Source organism: Bufo bufo, chromosome 2 (assembly GCF_905171765.1).
Source record: "Bufo bufo chromosome 2, aBufBuf1.1, whole genome shotgun sequence".
Taxonomy (NCBI): domain Eukaryota; kingdom Metazoa; phylum Chordata; class Amphibia; order Anura; family Bufonidae; genus Bufo; species Bufo bufo.
Window position 1 is genome coordinate 506,962,671 of NC_053390.1, and position 16,739 is coordinate 506,979,409.

General features: G+C 44.0%; 1 protein-coding gene across 1 annotated transcript in view; it reads left to right on the forward strand.

Annotated features, from left to right (window-relative positions):
- The window catches only part of APTX (aprataxin), a 72,837-nt gene that overhangs the window by 51,495 nt on the left and 4,603 nt on the right, over positions 1-16,739 (forward strand). The gene's annotated exons all lie outside the window — the stretch shown is intronic.

The following is a 16,739-nucleotide window of genomic DNA, read 5'->3' on the forward strand; positions in this document are numbered from 1 at the left end:
TGCAAAGCTTGTACTCATTTACCCCTTCCTGATATCCACTGTATATGTATAGCAGATGTTGGGTCTTTAAAGATGGGAATAATGTATCAAAATATGACAAATACTATATAAATACTGCATCTTCTTCCTTTATCCACACTAACACTATGTAGCTGTGAAATCTGCAGTTTCAGAGAGAAAATAAAGCTCCAAAGTCACTTCAGGAAAGTATACTGCTCAACAGCTCTGACCACAAAAGTCTCTGCAGTACATGTATAAAGCGGGGAGTAATACATGACTGCAGGATCAGACTAGCTGGAGAGCTTCCCCTGTCAATCAGCTGTTTAAAGAGGCCGTGGCGCTTGTTTCTGCACACACGAGCGCCAGTGCCCTTTCAAACAGCTGATTGGCAGGGAGTCACTGATCTGCTATTGATGACCTATCCTGAGGATAGTACAAACAAACAGGTAACGGCACCATCTCCAGCGACTTCTTTATTGGACAGACTTCACAGAAAGTGTGCCATAAAAATAAACGGCAACGTGGGTGCTGCTCTACATCTACTATTCTTACTATCCTGAGGATAGGTCATCAATATACTAGCACTGAACAAAGCCCTTTAATTGTTTTTGTCATGTGACCTTCATCAGACCGTCATGTGGGATGATTCCACAACAATTTCCATAAGAGACTATAGCATACCGTCCAACTTTTAAAAATGTGTGTGACAATTTTTGTCATGCTAGGCCATACCTAGAACTTTGCCCCCTTTGTGCCAGCACACAGTAGTTAAGTCCACACTGTGCCCCTTTACAGTAGTTATACCCAACCTGTACCCCTCACAGTAGTTGTACCTAGATATGTGCCCCCCTCACAGTAGTTATGACCACAATGTGCCCCTCACAGTAGTTATGCCCAGATATGTGCCCCTTCATAGAAGTTATGCCCAGATATGCCCCCTTCATAGAAGTTATGCCCAGATGTGCCCCCCTTCACAGTAGTTATGCCCAGATGTGCACCACTTGACAGTAGTTATACCTAGATATGTGCACCCCTTCACAGTAGTTATGCCCACATATGCCTCTTCACAGTAGTTATGCCTAGATATGTGCACCCCTTCACAGTAGTTATGGCCAGATGTGCACCCCTTCACAGTAGTTAAGCCTAGATGTGCTCCCCTTTACAGTAGTTATGCTTAGGGTTGCATCAGGTATTAAAGTCTTGATACTTTTTCGATACTTTGATACCCAGTTCAATAAAATACCGGTATTGGCGTTTTTTCCCCCCGATAATAAGCTGCATTATTCGACAGCTTGTTATCGGTCACTATCAAAGAACATGGCACGCCATGTTCTCATAAGCAGCTGCACAGTGGAGAAAGAGGGAGAGCGTCCCTGTGGTAATGTGGAGCTGTGGTAATGGATACTGCATACAAGTGCTGCTGCCCATTATCCCCACCCTCCTCTCTGTACTTCATGTCTCCTCATGAACTCCATTCCTACAGAGATTCAGCTGAAGATCTTATCAGCTGTATTCAGGATCATAGTCCCTGACAAACACAGCAGAGAGGAGGCTGAGGTAGCTCAGTGTTGTAAAGTAACTTATGCTGCTGTGTGATTAGGACAGCAGCCATTTTATTTCCCCATATGATTTCCCCTTAGAGCCATTATAACTAACGAAAGATATTTGGGAATATATTGATAATAAAGTAATATTTAAGTATTTTCACTTTCTTAATTCCTGGAGAACCGCTTTAAGAGATCTCGCCTTACAAATTTGGAGAGATGTACGGCATTTAGATTGTCAGATTCTCCTCCTTCAGTTTTATGGCCAGAATATTGGCAACACTATCATAAAGGCCTCCTTAGCACAATGGATTAACTCCTTAAAGACCGGGGCTATTTCCATTTTTACATTTTGGATTTTTCCTCCCCACGTTCCAATAGCCAGAACTTTATTTTTTATTTTTCCGTTCATATAGTTATAGGGCTTATTTTTTGTGGGACAAGATGCATTTTGTAATGCCACCATTTAATTTACCATGTCTTGTATTAGAAAACGGGAAAATAATTCTGTGTGTGGCAAAATTGAAAGAAAACAGAATTCCGGCAAGGTTTTTGGGGTTTTGACATCACAGCGTTCACAATGTACGAAAAATGATCTGACATTCTTATTTTGTGGCTAAATACAAATGCAGCAATACCAAACTTGAATATTTTTGTTTTGTTTTACTACACAAAAAAAATTAAAACCTTTTGAAAAAATTTAAATTTTCTTTGCCTCACCATATTCTGACAACCATAACTTTTTTATATTTCAGTCTACAGAGCTGTAACAAACTGTAGTTTTTATTGGTACCATTTTTGTAGTATGTAAGACTTTTTGATCACTATTATTCAATTTTTTGGGGGGGGACAAGATCACACGTGTTAAATTTTTTTTTTCTCATTATGGTGTTCACTGCACAGGGATTTTTTAAATATACTTTAATAGTTCAGACATTTTCGGATGCAGCGATACCCAATATGTATTTTTTTTTTTATTGTTTTATATATTTATTATATATATACTAATAGAGATCTAATAGGGCGAATAGGATTTTTACACTCTCCATTCTGAGCTATGCCTCGTGCTTAGCTCAGCATGGAGAAAGCCATGACCGGCCTGGATCGCTTTAGCAGTGTCCAGGCTGCCATGGCAACCAATCGGAGCCCCGTGATTTCACTGCTGGGGGATCAGAAGGAAGAGGGAGCTGCACCCCTCTGCCTTCACTCACAGGTGCTGCGATCAGCGTTGATCGTGGCACCTGAGGGGTTAAATAACAGGGGCGGCGCGACCGGCGCTTCCTGTCAGTGCGGGTGGGTGTCGGCTATATGATACAGCCAGCACCCACCGTGTATGGAGCGAGCCCGCTGCAGAGGCCTGCTTAACCGCTTGCCGTCACACTAACGCCGAAAGGCGTGAGTGCGGCGGCTCCCTCAGATCTCGATGACGCCAATAGGCATCATCTCGTGAGACCCGAGATTTCCTGTGAACGCGCGCTCACAGGAGCGCGAGGTAAACGAGTTGATCTACAGCCTGCCAGCGGCGATCGTTCGCTGGCAGGCTGTAGATGCGATTTTTTTAACCCCAGAAAGGTATATCAGACGCTGTTTTGTTAACAGCGTCTGATATACCTGCTACCTGGTCCTCTGGTGGTCCCTTTTGCTTGGATCGACCACCAGAGGACACAGGCAGCTCTGTAAGTAGCACCAAGCACTACACTACACCCCCCCCCCCCCCCCCCGTCACTTATTAACCCCTTATTAACCCCTGATCACCCCATATAGACTCCCTGATCACCCCCCTGTCATTGATCACCCCCCTGTAAGGCTCCATTCCGACGTCCGTATGTGTTTTGCGGATCCGCAAAACACGGACACCGGCAATGTGCTGTCCGCATTTTGCGGATCCGCACATTGCCAGAACTATATAGAAAATGACTTTTCTTGTCCGCAATTGCGGAAATTCACATTTTTGTACCATAGTTTGTAAACGCTATAACTTTTACGCAAACCAATAAATATACACTTATTGGATTTTTTTTTTATCAAAGACATGTAGCACAATAAATTCTGACACAAACTTGTATAGAAATGTAATTATATTTGAACAATTTTACCAGTAAAAGTTAAAAATACACTTTTTTTGAGAAAATTGCGGTCTATTTTGATTTAATATCAGAAAAACGAAAAATGTCAGCAGCAATCAAATACCACCAAAAGAAAGCTGTATTTGTGAGAAGAAAAGGAGGTAAAATTCATTTGGGTGCCAAGTTGCATGACCGAGCAATAAACCGTTAAAGTTGTGAAGTGCCGATTTGTAAAAAAGGGCCTGGTCACTAGGGGGGTATAAACCTGTGGTCCTTAAGTGGTTAATAGACATACAGACGCATAACGCTGTGTGTGTGTGTGTGTGTATATATATATATATATATATATATATATATCACTATAGGTTAAGGGGTTAAAGATCTGATTAGGAGCTCATGCACAAGAACGTATTTTGTTTCCGTGTCCCTTCCATTTTTTTTTTGGGTGTTCCGTATTCACTTCATTGGGTCAGTATGGAAATTGCTCTGTTTCTGTATGTCCACATGGTAGTTCTGCAAAAAAGTTAAACTGTCCGTGCCACTAAATATTGTCTCACTGCTGGTCTAAAAAGGGACTTACAGTCAGGTCCATAAATATTGGGACATCAACACAATTCTAACATTTTTGACTCTATACACCACCACAATGGATATGAAATGAAACGAACAAGACGTTCTTTACCTGCAGACTGTCAGCTTTAATTTGAGGGTATTTACATCCAAATCAGGTGAACGGTGCAGGAATTACAACAGTTTGCATATGTACCTCCCACTTGTTAAGGGACCAAAAGTAATGGGACAATTAGCTTCTCAGCTATTCCACGGCCAGGTGTGTGTTATTCCCTCATTATCCCAATTACAATGAGCAGATAAAAGGTCCAGAGTTCATTTCAAGTGTGCTATTTGCATTTGGAATCTGTTACTGTCAACTCTCAAGATGAGATCCAAAGAGCTGTCACTATCAGTGAAGCAAGCCATCATTGGGCTGAAAAAAACAAAACAAACCCATCAGAGAGATAGCAAAAACATTAGGCGTGGCCAAAACAACTGTTTGGAACATTCTTAAAAAGAAGGAACGCACCAGTGAGCTCAGCAACACCAAAAGACCCGGAAGACCACGGAAAACAACTCTGGTGGATGACCGAACAATTCTTTCCCTGGTGAAGAAAACACCTTTCACAACAGTTGGCCAGATCAGGAACACTCTCCAGGAGGTAGGTGTATGTGTGTCAAAGTCAACAATCAAGAGAAGACTTCACCAGAGTGAATACAGACGGTTCACCACAAGATGTAAACCATTGGTGAGCCTCAAAAACAGGAAGGCCAGATTACAGTTTGCCAAACAAGATCTAAAAAAGCCTTCACAGTTCTGGAACAACATCCTATGGACAGATGAGACCAAGATCAACTTGTACCAGAGTTATGGGAAGAGAAGAGTATGGAGAAGGAAAGGAACTGCTCATGATCCTAAGCATACCACCTCATCAGTGAAGCATGGTGGCAGTACTGTCATGGCGTGGGCATGTATGGCTGCCAATGGAACTGGTTCTCTTGTATTTATTGATGATGTGACTGCTGACAAAAGCACCAGGATGAATTCTGAAGTGTTTTGGGCAATATTATCTGCTTATATTCAGCCAAATGCTTCAGAACTCATTGGATGGCGCTTCACAGAGCAGATGGACAATGACCCAAAGCATACTGCAAAAGCAACCAAAGAGTTTTTTAAGGGAAAGAAGTGGAATGTTATGCAATGGCCAAGTCAATCTCCTGACCTGAATCCGATTGAGCATGCATTTCACTTTCTGAAGACAAAACTGAAGGGAAAATGCCCCAAGAACAAGCAGGAACTGAAGACAGTTGCAGTAGAGGCCTGGCAGAGCATCACCAGGGATGAAACCCAGCATCTGGTGATGTCTGAGTTCCAGACTTCAGGCTGTAATTGACTGCAAAGGATTTGCAACCAAGTATTAAAAAGTAAAAGTTTGATTTATGATTATTATTCTGTCCCATTACTTTTGGTTCCTTAACAAGTGGGAGGCACATATGCAAACTGTTGTAATTCCTACACGGTTCACCGGATTTGGATGTAAATACCCTCAAATTAAAGCTGACAGTCTGCAGTTAAAGCACATCTTGTTTGTTTCATTTCAATAATCACAGCTAAGACGATATCCCGTCAGAGGGAATAATAACCACAGGTGGTATATAATCCAGTTAATGTAATCACAGGGAACGACCTGTTTAAAACGTAGCCTTTAATCTAATTTAGACATAAAATAACAAAACTCCCACAGACATACATAGAAAAAGAACAAAAAGAAGATATATCCTTGATGACATGGAAGATAATACTTGTAATCGTCCAAAAATACGGGTCAAAGATGGACAGAGTGGACAGAGATGGAGTCTAATCTGTCCCTATTCCTGGCCCTGGGCTAAGTAGCCCTGCCTATGAACGGAATAGCCGCCCTGATAAGGACGATCCCGTGTTCTGGAACCTCCTTGTGAACCTGGTTAGGCCCTGTGACCCTAGTGGATCCCTAATTTAGGGCCTGCTCTAGGTACACAAAACAAAAACAAAGTATAGATAATCGTATAGAAAGCAACAAACCAGCCACACCCCTGGATGCTCAGTGGCGTGGGTGGAAAGCTGCCAAATAATAAATATGTCATAAAGAATGCACAGGCAACCACAGGTGTGGCTATCTATGAATGTGCATCATCAATGGACGATATCACTGTGTAGACCCCACACACCAGATTCACTGTGCGACGTCAACACACCAAGAATCGCTGTTAACATTTGTACATACCAGTGTATAAATTAGGATGTATATACACGTTCGGCACCAGAAGCACTACATCTAGTATGCAATCAGGTGCCAGTGTCCCAACGCGTTTCACCCTGATTGATTGTCGGGTTCCTCAGGGGACATGTATCAAAGTACAATGCTGTAATTTGGCATCAATAAGAGGTAACCAAACCGGTGGCAAGGTCCTCAATTATGATGACACCGTTAGACCAGATCATTTACTGGTCGCATTATGTTCAATCACTTAATAGCTTAAGATAATCAAATACAGGGACCAAATCAGGGGGCCTATGGAGTTTACTCAAAAACAGTCATTCGCCAGTGTGGTTATATGTCCACATGTATATCCCGGCGATAAGTGAACATAGAAAATTCCCACATGAATAGTCAGAGTGACAACCTCCTACAAACAGTCACATATGTATGATGACATGTGTGATAGCATGGCAAACAGGTAACAAGATACTACTTGCGTGTCCAAATACGGCCAAGAATGGCCCAAGCTGTCTGTGGAGATAGTCATATGTCCACTGTCACTCCAGCCATAGCCCGCATCTGCACTGTTTGAGACATAAATGATAATCAGGATTAAAAGCCAGATAAGGCCAGAAACCAACCTTTTGTGGGTGGGAGGAAACAGCCCCCTGTTCTCCAAGGAACTCACAGTTAATGGTGCCTCACTGGTCCTGTGTGTGAGGTCGCCAAGCAGAGAAACCTGCTTGGTTTAAATAGCCCGCCCTTGAGAGATGGAGCAGGGGGCCGGATATCGCCCCGCCCCTCCCCTTTCATGCCTAAGGTTAGGCGTGGGCCTATGGCCAGCTCACACCTCCTATGGGCGTGCCCGTAATGCTGGGTAGATTCGGCCAGACCCCCTGTCATCTAGTGCTTAGTTTGTGTAGGGTGCCGCCCCCGTCCCATCACGCCCATACGGGGTGTGTCCCCATGGTGAGGGCGGACCTGTAATACAAGCCGGCCGGCGTCCGAGCCTCGCCGATGACGTCACCGGGCGCGCCCGATCACATGGTCACACTGTTGTAGCGTCCTAGTGCCGGAGCGCCGCCTGATGACGCCGGCCACCACCTCCGATCACGTGACAATAAGGTGTAAGATGACAGTGAGATACCTGTGATACAAGGTTCAAAATCGGGTTTTTTAAAGAAAAGCACAGTTATGCAGCAATCAAAAGGACCCAGTATAGATGTATTGACCCTAATTAGGGAAAAAAGGGCAGTTTGCGCAGTATGGATGCGCCGACCATGAACCAATTTAGTATAGATGATTACAGTGGGGACAACATTTGGGACAGGTATTCGTCCCTAGGGACACGGTACACATAATATACGCACCAGTGAGGGGGGGAAAACTAAAGATACTGCAGGCTAAATAAAGCTATTAATGAATACTCTATTATATCGTAGTGAATAGAGTATATATATATATATATATATATATATATGTATAAATTGATGTTCTACATGGGATAGATCAAAGCGGCACTGTAATGGGGGTGGCCACATATCCTCCCCTTTGAATTATTACAGTGCTCAGGATATATATGTCGACCCCATGTCAAATAGCATATGGCTGGCTAGAGAAAGCAGGAGTAATCGATATTTTCATTCAGTCCTGCAGGTGACATAGTGTTTAATCTGTGTATCCATTTTGACTCTTTCGGTCTCAGGATAGTGTCAATATCTCCTCCCCTGATGGAGTGTTTTACTGTTTCCACCATGGAGAAGTTTATAGCTTTCGGGTCTCCTCCATGTTTTAAAACCACATGTCTGGACAAAGGCTTATCCCGCTTATGGCGAATATCGCCAATATGCTCCAGGATCCTCTTTTTAAAGGCTCTACAAGTTTTGCCGATGTATCTAAGGCTGCATTTACATTGGGCCATATAGACCACGCCTGTTGTATTGCAATTTGCAAAGCCACGGGTCGTATACGTGTGGGTCTGTTCAGTGTTCGTGAAGGATTGGCCTACTGTTATGAAGGAATACGCCTTACATTTACCACACCTGTAGGTACCATTTCTCCTATCTGCTAGCCACGTACACGAAGGGGGGGCAGGTTCAAAATGGCTGTGTACCAGTTGATCCCCTATGCTTCGACCTCGCCTAAAGGTGATTGAGGGATGCTCCGGAAGAAGATCAGTCAGGTCAGCTTTAATCAGTGACCAGTATCGTCCGATGATTTGGCGGACTTGATTAGCTTCAGTGTCATATGTACCTATGATTCTGATCACTTCATCTGATGTTTTCTTTCTCCCTACAGAGTGGATTAATGCTGATCTATCAAGAGATCCAGCATGGCTCCAAGCTTCATAAAGGCAGTCCTCAGAATACCCCCTCTGTTTAAACCGGTGGAATAGAGTACTGGCTTGTTTGTCAAACTCGGTTGGGTCGGAACAGTTCCTGCGGATCCGCAGAAACTGTCCCTTAGGGATACCCTTTTTGAGTGGTTTGGGGTGAAAACTATCCCACCTCAATAAACTGTTTGTTGAGGTGGATTTGCGGAACAGGGTGGTTGTTAGGGGAACCCGACAGTCAATCAGGGTGAAACGCGTTGGGACACTGGCACCTGATTGCATACTAGATGTAGTGCTTCTGGTGCCGAACGTGTATATACATCCTAATTTATACACTGGTATGTACAAATGTTAACGGCGATTCTTGGTGTGTTGACGTCGCACAGTGAATCTGGTGTGTGGGGTCTACACAGTGATATCGTCCATTGATGATGCACATTCATAGATAGCCACACCTGTGGTTGCCTGTGCATTCTTTATGACATATTTATTATTTGGCAGCTTTCCACCCACGCCACTGAGCATCCAGGGGTGTGGCTGGTTTGTTGCTTTCTATACGATTATCTATACTTTGTTTTTGTTTTGTGTACCTAGAGCAGGCCCTAAATTAGGGATCCACTAGGGTCACAGGGCCTAACCAGGTTCACAAGGAGGTTCCAGAACACGGGATCGTCCTTATCAGGGCGGCTATTCCGTTCATAGGCAGGGCTACTTAGCCCAGGGCCAGGAATAGGGACAGATTAGACTCCATCTCTGTCCACTCCGTCCATCTTTGACCCGTATTTTTGGACGATTACAAGTATTATCTTCCATGTCATCAAGGATATATCTTCTTTTTGTTCTTTTTCTATGTATGTCTGTGGGAGTTTTGTTATTTTATGTCTAAATTAGATTAAAGGCTACGTTTTAAACAGGTCGTTCCCTGTGATTACATTGTTTCATTTCAAATCCATTATGGTGGTGTATAGAGCCAAAAATTTTAGAATTGTGTCGATGTCCCAATATTTATGGACCTGACTGTATGACTATTTTTATGACTAAAATAGCTGCAAGTCCCTTAAAAAATAACCCTCTGTCTGTTTCTCAGGGTTGTTCAGCTTTTGGCCGACAGTTGTGTGAAGATCCATTGAAATCCTAAATCCCTCATCTGTCATTGCTTTATAAGCCCTTGTACATATTTCAGTTTTTTACTGACGTGTGCTGTTCTCATTTTCTACAGCACACGCACCCACTGATTGTAATGTTTTTTTTTTTAATCATGGAGACATGCACTAGTTTGGTCCACGCAAAAAATTACAGACACAACACGGATGGCATCTGACCACTGATGGGAAATGCTCTGGAAATGTATTTTCGGCTGAGCAGCATCTCCACAATATGGATGACACACACCGAGAGTAAAAAATTGACACATGGGCCAAACACGGATGCTTTACAGACATCTTCAGGGATGTAACACAGACAGATTTTTTTCACAGATGTGAAATGGACAAGTAAATGTGAAGAAGGCCTATATCCCATATGTGTGAAGCCAGTAGATCAACTGGTAGTGGGACATTTGTTACCTGCTACAGCACAATATACCCACCCAAATACATTTTGCCCCTGCTGCATACCATCATGTTGTGTTTACTGTATCTGCTATTAACCACTTCCCGCAACTGTAACGCCGAAAGGCGTCATTGCGGCGGCTCCCCCAGGCTACGCTAACGCCAATAGGCGTCATCTCGCGTGAGCCGAGATTTCCTGTGAACGCGCGCACACAGGCGCGCGCGCTCACAGGAACGGAAGGTAAGAGAGTTGATCTCCAGCCTGCCAGCGGCGATCGTTCGCTGGCAGGCTGGAGATGTGTTTTTTTTAACCCCTAACAGGTATATTAGACGCTGTTTTGATAACAGCGTCTAATATACCTGCTACCTGGTCCTCTGGTGGTCCCCTTTGTTTGGATCGACCACCAGAGGACACAGGTAGCTCAGTAAAGTAGCACCAAGCACCACTACACTACACTACACCCCCCCCCCCGTCACTTATTAACCCCTTATTAGCCCCTGATCACCCCTGATCACCCCATATAGACTCCCTGATCACCCCCTGTCATTGATTACCCCCCTGTCATTGATCACCCCCCTGTAAAGCTCCATTCAGACGTCCGCATGATTTTTACGGATCCACTGATAGATGGATCGGATCCGCAAAACGCATCCGGACGTCTGAATGAAGCCTTACAGGGGCGTGATCAATGACTGTGGTGATCACCCCATATAGACTCCCTGATCACCCCCCTGTCATTGATTACCCCCCTGTCATTGATTACCCCCCTGTAAAGCTCCATTCAGACGTCCGCATGATTTTTACGGATCCACTGATAGATGGATCGGATCCGCAAAACGCATCCGGACGTCTGAATGAAGCCTTACAGGGGCATGATCAATGACTGTGGTGATCACCCCATATAGACTCCCTGATCACCCCCCTGTAAAGCTCCATTCAGATGTCCGCATGATTTTTACGGATGCACTGATAGATGGATCGGATCCGCAAAACGCATCCGGACGTCTGAATGAAGCCTTACAGGGGCATGATCAATGATTGTGGTGATCACCCCATATAGACTCCCTGATCACCCCCCTGTCATTGATTACACCCCTGTCATTGATCACCCCCCTGTAAAGCTCCATTCAGATGTCCGCATGATTTTTACGGATGCACTGATAGATGGATCGGATCCGCAAAACGCATACAGACGTCTGAATGAAGCCTTACAGGGGCATGATCAATGACTGTGGTGATCACCCCCCTGTCATTGATTACCCCCCTGTAAAGCTCCATTCAGATGTCCGCATGATTTTTACGGATGCACTGATAGATGGATCGGATCCGCAAAACGCATCCGGACGTCTGAATGAAGCCTTACAGGGGCGTGATCAATGACTGTGGTTATCACCCCATATAGACTCCCTGATCACCCCCCTGTCATTGATTACACCCCTGTCATTGATCACCCCCCTGTAAAGCTCCATTCAGATGTCCGCATGATTTTTACGGATCCACTGATAGATGGATCGGATCCGCAAAACGCATCCGGACGTCTGAATGAAGCCTTACAGGGGCATGATCAATGACTGTGGTGATCACCCCATATAGACTCCCTGATCACCCCCCTGTCATTGATTACCCCCCTGTCATTGATTACCCCCCTGTAAAGCTCCATTCAGATGTCCGCATGATTTTTACGGATCCACTGATAGATGGATCGGATCCGCAAAACGCATCCGGACGTCTGAATGAAGCCTTACAGGGGCGTGATCAATGACTGTGGTGATCACCCCATATAGACTCCCTGATCACCCCCCTGTCATTGATTACCCCCCTGTCATTGATTACCCCCCTGTAAAGCTCCATTCAGATGTCCGCATGATTTTTACGGATCCACTGATAGATGGATCGGATCCGCAAAACGCATCCGGACGTCTGAATGAAGCCTTACAGGGGCGTGATCAATGACTGTGGTGATCACCCCATATAGACTCCCTGATCACCCCCCTGTCATTGATTACCCCCCTGTAAAGCTCCATTCAGATGTCCGCATGATTTTTACGGATGCACTGATAGATGGATCGGATCCGCAAAACGCATACGGACGTCTGAATGAAGCCTTACACGGGCGTGATCAATGACTGTGGTTATCACCCCATATAGACTCCCTGATCACCCCCCTGTCATTGATCACCCCCCTGTCATTGATCACCCCCCCTGTCATTGATCACCCCCCTGTCATTGATCACCCCCCTGTCATTGATCACCCCCCTGTCATTGATCACCCCCCCTGTCATTGATCACCCCCCCTGTCATTGATCACCCCCCCTGTCATTGATCACCCCCCCTGTCATTGATCACCCCCCCTGTCATTGATCACCCCCCCTGTCATTGATCACCCCCCCTGTCATTGATCCCCCCCCTGTCATTGATTACCCCCCCTGTCATTGATCACCCCCCCTGTCATTGATCACCCCCCTGTCATTAATCACCCCTCTGTAAGGCTCCATTCAGACATTTTTTTGGCCCAAGTTAGCGGAATTATTATTTTTTTTTTCTTACAAAGTCTCATATTCCACTAACTTGTGTCAAAAAATGAAATCTCACATGAACTCACCATACCCCTCACGGAAACCAAATGCGTAAAATTTTTTAGACATTTATATTCCAGACTTCTTCTCACGCTTTAGGGCCCCTAGAATGCCAGGGCAGTATAAATACCCCACATGTGACCCCATTTCGGAAAGAAGACACCCCCAGGTATTCCGTGAGGGGCATATTGAGTCCATGAAAGATTGAAATTTTTGTCCCAAGTTAGCGGAAAGGGAGACTTTGTGAGAAAAAAATTAAAAATATCAATTTCCGCTAACTTGTGCCAAAAAAAAAAAATTTCTATGAACTCGCCATGCCCCTCATTGAATACCTTGGGGTGTCTTCTTTCCAAAATGGGGTCACATGTGGGGTATTTATACTGCCCTGGCATTCTAGGGGCCCCAAAGCGTGAGAAGAAGTCTGGTATCCAAATGTCTAAAAATGCCCTCCTAAAAGGAATTTGGGCACCTTTGCGCATCTAGGCTGCAATAAAGTGTCACACATCTGGTATCGCCGTACTCAGGAGAAGTTGGGGAATGTGTTTTGGGGTGTCATTTTACATATACCCATGCTGGGTGAGAGAAATATCTTGGTCAAATGCCAACTTTGTATAAAAAAATGGGAAAAGTTGTCTTTTGCCAAGATATTTCTCTCACCCAGCAAGGGTATATGTAAAATGACACCCCAAAACACATTCCCCAACTTCTCCTGAATACGGCGATACCACATGTGTGACACTTTTTTGCAGCCTAGGTGGGCAAAGGGGCCCATATTCCAAAGAGCACCTTTAGGATTTCACAGGTCATTTACCTACTTACCACACATTAGGGCCCCTGGAAAATGCCAGGGCAGTATAACTACCCCACAAGTGACCCCATTTTGGAAAGAAGACACCCCAAGGTATTCCGTGAGGGGCATGGCAAGTTCCTAGAATTTTTTATTTTTTGTCACAAGTTAGTGGAAAATGCAGATTTTTTTTTTTTTTTTTTTTTCATACAAAGTCTCATATTCCACTAACTTGTGACAAAAAATAAAAACTTCCATGAACTCACTATGCCCATCAGCGAATACCTTGGGGTCTCTTCTTTCCAAAATGGGGTCACTTGTGGGGTAGTTATACTGCCCTGGCATTCTAGGGGCCCAAATGTGTGGTAAGGAGTTTGAAATCAAATTCTGTAAAAAATGACCTGTGAAATCCGAAAGGTGCTCTTTGGAATATGGGCCCCTTTGCCCACCTAGGCTGCAAAAAAGTGTCACACATCTGGTATCCCCGTACTCAGGAGAAGGTGGGGAATGTGTTTTGGGGTGTCATTTTACATATACCCCTGCTGGGTGAGAGAAATATCTTGGCAAAAGACAACTTTTCCCATTTTTTTATACAAAGTTGGCATTTGACCAAGATATTTATCTCACCCAGCATGGGTATATGTAAAAAGACACCCCAAAACACATTCCTCAACTTCTCCTGAATACAGAGATACCAGATGTGTGACACTTTTTTGCAGCCTAGGTGGGCAAAGGGGCCCATATTCCAAAGAGCACCTTTCGGATTTCACAGGTCATTTTTTACAGAATTTGATTTCAAACTCCTTACCATACATTCGGGCCCCTAGAATGCCAGGGCAGTATAACTACCCCACAAGTGACCCCATTTTGGAAAGAAGAGACCCCAAGGTATTCGCTGATGGGCATAGTGAGTTCATGGAAGTTTTTATTTTTTGTCACAAGTTAGTGGAATATGAGACTTTGTATGAAAAAAAAAAAAAAAAAAAAAATCATCATTTTCCACTAACTTGTGACAAAAAATAAAAAATTCTAGGAACTTGCCATGCCCCTCACGGAATACCTTGGGGTGTCTTCTTTCCAAAATGGGGTCACTTGTGGGGTAGTTATACTGCCCTGGCATTCTAGGGGCCCAAATGTGTGGTAAGGAGTTTGAAATCAAATTCTGTAAAAAATGACCAGTGAAATCCGAAAGGTGCTCTTTGGAATATGGGCCCCTTTGCCCACCTAGGCTGCAAAAAAGTGTCACACATCTGGTATCTCCGTACTCAGGAGAAGGTGGGGAATGTGTTTTGGGGTGTCATTTTACATATACCCATGCTGGGTGAGAGAAATATCTTGGCAAAAGACAACTTTTCCCATTTTTTTATACAAAGTTGGCATTTGACCAAGATATTTATCTCACCCAGCATGGGTATATGTAAAATGACACCCCAAAACACATTCCTCAACTTCTCCTGAGTACGTAGATACCAGATGTGTGACACTTTTTTGCAGCCTAGGTGGGCAAAGGGGCCCATATTCCAAAGAGCACCTTTCGGATTTCACTGGTCATTTTTTACAGAATTTGATTTCAAACTCCTTACCACACATTTGGGCCCCTAGAATGCCAGGGCAGTATAACTACCCCACAAGTGACCCCATTTTGGAAAGAAGAGACCCCAAGGTATTTCGTGATGGGCATAATGAGTTCATGGAAGTTTTTATTTTTTGTCACAAGTTAGTGGAATATGAGACTTTGTAGGAAAAAAAATAAAATAAAAAAAAATCATCATTTTCCGCTAACTTGTGACAAAAAATAAAAAGTTCTATGAACTCACTATGCCCATCAGCGAATACCTTAGGGTGTGTACTTTCCGAAATGGGGTCATTTGTGGGGTGTTTGTACTGTCTGGGCATTGTAGAACCTCAGGAAACATGACAGGTGCTCAGAAAGTCAGAGCTGCTTCAAAAAGCGGAAATTCACATTTTTGTACCATAGTTTGTAAACGCTATAACTTTTACCCAAACCATTTTTTTTTTACCCAAACATTTTTTTTTTATCAAAGACATGTAGAACTATAAATTTAGAGCAAAATTTCTATATGGATCTCGTTTTTTTTGCAAAATTTTACAACTGAAAGTGAAAAATGTCATTTTTTTGCAAAAAAATCGTTAAATTTCGATTAATAACAAAAAAAGTAAAAATGTCAGCAGCAATGAAATACCACCAAATGAAAGCTCTATTAGTGAGAAGAAAAGGAGGTAAAATTCATTTGGGTGGTAAGTTGCATGACCGAGCAATAAACGGTGAAAGTAGTGTAGTGCCGATTTGTAAAAAAGGGCCTGGTCTTTAGGGGGGTATAAACCTGTGGTCCTTAAGTGGTTAACCCACTTGTGTGCTGCTGATGAACTCCAGGAATTGAAAATCTTTGGAAACCACACCCTTCATGTTCTCAGCACTGTGATAGCAGGGAATGGGACACGTGATCAGAATACAAAATGGGGAGGGGGGGGGTCATGTGACATGCCTGAAGCAAGATGAAACTGAGCATCTACCAAACTGGGAGCCATATTAACTGCTGCCAGCAGGCAGTGTAGTATTACATGGCAGTCTTCGAATGAATGCACAACCATACATGGTCAGCTCAAAACCGCCAGAACAGGACACACTGCCTACAGTTGCTCTTTGTTCTGGCTCATAGCCGGGGGAATTATTAATAGGGCATATAAACAAGGGTTGTCTTTAATTCTTTAAAGGGAATCTCTCACTTAATCTGAGCCTTTTAGACCGCTCAGATCAGGTTATAGACTCCTTTGCCCTCATTACAATGGTACCTTTATTTGTTCTGTCCCTCGCTGAGATCTTCAAAAATACTTTTTACATTTATGCTAATTAGGTTTGGCAAGTGCCCAGGCCCCTTTGGCAATGTGCCCAGAAAACCACACCTCTTTCACCCCTCTGGCCCGCCCTTATTTCCTATTATTACCTCCTCCTCTCCAACCAAGATCCTGCGCCGCAGGCGCATTCCAACTACCTGTTCCTCTGTCCATAATGGGCACAGCAGTGAGCAGGTGCCGGACAAGTGTGGAGCGGCGCAGGCGCAAGATCTTG